Source organism: Hippoglossus hippoglossus, chromosome 5 (assembly GCF_009819705.1).
Source record: "Hippoglossus hippoglossus isolate fHipHip1 chromosome 5, fHipHip1.pri, whole genome shotgun sequence".
Lineage (NCBI taxonomy): Eukaryota > Metazoa > Chordata > Actinopteri > Pleuronectiformes > Pleuronectidae > Hippoglossus > Hippoglossus hippoglossus.
In genome coordinates, this window is record NC_047155.1 from 854093 (window position 1) to 857834 (window position 3742).

Genomic DNA, 3742 nt, shown 5'->3' on the forward strand with positions numbered 1-3742 from the left:
AGAACATGTTCATGGCCTCTTGAACATGATGTCTCAAGTCTGTCTTTAGGGGATTTCTTCACATTTTGACTCAAAGAGAAACTGATTAGATTTCAGTGGTCAAAGGTCAAAAGTTACAGTGACCTCATATTATTGTGAAGTCCACATGTCAGGAACCTGGAGGGACGGACACTGCACTGGTTGGTGGTGGCGTACAAACGCAGGGTGGGAATTCAGTTTGACAAGAAAGAAGAAGAAACTATATTTCCTGCTTCTTCAGTTTAAAGGAACTGCTCTCACACACACACACACACACACACACACACACACACACACACACACACACACACACACACCACACACACACACACACACCACACACACACACGCCTTTGGGTTTGTGGAGGAAGCTGGAGAACCCAGAGAAAACCCTGCAGACACCAGGAGAACCTCCTCCTCACAGAAAGGCTGCACTAACAGTGTTGACCACTGCAACACCATGCTGCCCCAAACAATGAGAACCATTTAACACTGAGTGGATTTGAAGAACGACTCATCTCCACTGATTGAACATGTTATTGATCATGTCTGGACTCACAGAGCCTTCCTGCAGTTCCTCACAGCTGGGATCAGTCTCTGTCGACCCTGGTCTGTTGTGTTGAACTTCTTCAGGTCCAACTCATCCAGAACCTCCTCTGACATCTGCAGCATGTAGGCCAGAGCTGAGCAGTGGATCTCAGAGAGTTTCTCCTCTGATTTGTTCTCTGACGTCAGGAACTCTTTCATCTGCTGATGAACTGAGTGGTCGTTCATCTCAGTCAGACAGTGGAAGATGTTGATGCTTCTGTCAGGAGAAAGGTTATAACTCTCCATCTCCTTCAGGTTGTTGATGACTCTCTGGATGATCTCTGGATTGTTCTCTGTCCGACCCAGCAACCATCCTAAGACTCTGGATGATCTTTGGATTGTTCCCTGTCCGACCCAGCAGGACTCCTAAGACTCTCTGGTTGGACACCAGACTGAGGCCATGAAGGAAGCGAACAAACAGGTCCAGATGACCATTTGTACTGGTGAGGGATTTCTCCATGGTTCTCTTCAGGAGGTCATCCAGGGAGAAGGTACTGTCTGTGTTCCCATATGTTCCCAAGAAGTTGTTGAGTTCTTCTGTGTTCCTCTCGGTGTAACAGTGGAACATGTAGACTGCAGCCAGAAACTCCTGAACGCTCAGATGAACAAAGCAGTAGACTGATTTCTGGAAGATCACACACTCTCTTCTGAAGATCTCAGTACAAACTCCTGAGTACACCGAGGCCTCTGTGACATTAAGACCACACTGCTCCAGGTCTTCTTGGTAGAACATGATGTTTCCTTCCTCCAGATGTTTAAGTGCCAGCCTCCCCAGCTTCAGGAGAACGTCCCTGTCAGCCTCCGTCAGCTGCTGTGGAGTCGTCTCATGTCCCTCACTGTACTTGTTGTTCTTCCTCTTTGTCTGAACCAGCAGGAAGTGTGAGTACAGGTCCGTCAGGGTCTTGGGCAGCTCTCCTCTCTGGTCTGTGGTCAACATGTGCTCCAGAACTGTAGCACTGATCCAGCAGAAGACTGGGATTTGACACATGATGTGGAGGCTCCTGGACGTCTTGATGTGTGAGATGATTCTGCTGCACAGCTCTTCATCACTGAATCTCCTCCTGAAGTACTCCTCCTTCTGGGCGTCAGTGAAGCCTCGTACTTCTGTGACCCTGTCAACACATGCAGGAGGGATCTGATTGGCCGCCGCAGGTCTGGAGGTTATCCAGACGAGAGCCGAGGGAAGCAGATTCCCCCGGATGAGGTTTGTCAGCAGCACGTTGACTGATGACCTCTGTGTGACATCAGACACAAGCTCCCTGTGGTTGAAGTCCAGAGAAGGTCTGCTTTCATCCAGGCCGTCAAAGATGAACAAAGGTTTACAGACAGCGAGCGTCTCTGCCGTGAGCTTCTGTAACGCTGGATGGAAAACACGGAGCAGCGTGAGAAGACTGTGCTGCTGGTCCTTCACCAGGTTCAGCTCCCTGAACAAAAGCACAGTCAGCAGACCCACATCTTGGTTTTCTAAACCCTCGGCCCAGTCCAGAGTGAACTTCTGCACCGAGAAGGTTTTTCCAACGCCAGCGACGCCGTTGGTCAGGACGACTCTGATGCTGCTCTGCTGGTCAGTTGAGGCTTTAAAGATGTCGTGGCACTTGATGGGAGTGTCGTGGAGGCTCTTCATCTTGGAAGCCGTCTCAAGCTGCCTCACCTCATGTTGAGTATTAACCTCTTCACTCTGTCCCTCTGTGATGTAGAGCTCAGTGTAGATCCTGTTGAGGAGGGTTCTACTTCCTGTTTCATCAGTTCCTTCAGTCACATGTTCACATCTCCTCCTCACACTGAGCTTATGTTCATCTAAAACCTCCTGCAGACCACGATCTGCTGAAAGACAAGAAACAATGTCAGAGACAGAGAATCTGAGAATCTGCTGATTGTTTTCATCAGATACAGAAAAACTACAGAAAATAAAAGCTTTTTAACTTTGTGCTTTTATAACGATGTTAAATGTTGATGCTGTATGAAGGAACAAAATAAAACCACATGTGCTGTTGTCAGAAGTGAAGACTCAGCAGACACATGTACAGTGCTCTGACCGGCTGTCTGAGCTCCAGCTCCTGTTCGGGATCTTTGTCCACACTGGGGACAGGAGAGTCTCCTGAAGAACCAGACTGGTCCCAGTATGAGGTGATGCACTGTCTGCAGAACCAGTGTCCACAGCTGGTGGAGACTGGATCCTTCAGACGTCCTGACACGAAGCACAGCAGGACGACTGCTCCTCCTCAGAAACATGACTCCTTCTCCTCTCTCTGTGAAGACATTTCCTGATAACTCACATGTCACAGTCACAGGTTGTCATTACTTCTGTCAAGGAGGTTTTGTTTTCACCCAGTATGTTTGTGTGTTGGTTGGTTCGTTAGTGGGATTATAAAAAACGACAGATTACCAGTAAACTTGGTGGAAGGTTGTGGTCTGTGAACCAGATCGGGGGGGTCCTCTTTCACAGACATGTTCAGAGGACTGATGTTTACCAGTGTGTGGAATTTGGTGCAGATCCAAATCAAAATGAGTCTCTAGTGAATCTCAAAGTGGTTTCATAAGGAGCGTGTTGGTTCTGGTGGAGGTCTGAGCTCTTTGAGTGATTCTGAGAGATTAGTCACCAACTTCAATGAAGCTGTGTCCTAATGCAGGGGCCACACTAGAGGAAACTAAATCCTCTTCAGAGCAGGTCACAGTAGAAACAGTCTCTTACTCTGTGTGTGAGGGTCCAGGTTCATTACTGAAGTCTAGAGGAAGTCCTTTGGACCGGTCACTCTTCAGAGACACACAGCTGGACCTGGAGACTCTGCTCTCAGTCTGTGGTCCTGACCTCTGCAAACACAAACATGTTTTTATTCAGAACACATCATTCACTGGTTCATTCTCTGAGGATTCAGTTTGGAGCTTCACATGTTTGGAGCAGGTCTCTTACTTTGTGTGTGAGGGTCCAACTTGCTCTGAAATGTCCTCGTCCATGTTACACCGGGCCGGCTGCGGCTCAGTTGTGGTTCAGGCCACGCTGCTCTTCTAGATGTTCCAGGTCTGGTCTGTTTCCTTCTCGTTCTGCGCTCAGTTTACAGCAGAACACAGTGAAATGATCTTTCTCACCAGTTTCAATGTTTATCTGTTGAAAACGTCACAAACACAAATATTTGCA

The 3742-nt window shown here is 48.2% G+C and overlaps 1 long non-coding RNA gene across 1 annotated transcript in view; it reads right to left on the minus strand.

The window, feature by feature from the left end:
- Positions 1 to 3375: 3375 nt before the first annotated feature.
- The window catches only part of LOC117762203, a 1721-nt gene continuing 1354 nt past the window's right edge, over positions 3376 to 3742 (minus strand). Inside the window, exons 2-3 of the long non-coding RNA XR_004613955.1 lie at positions 3518 to 3709; positions 3376 to 3417 (exon numbers count right to left, since the gene is read on the minus strand). This is a non-coding gene — a long non-coding RNA (uncharacterized LOC117762203). The remainder of the gene's footprint in view (positions 3418 to 3517; positions 3710 to 3742) is intronic.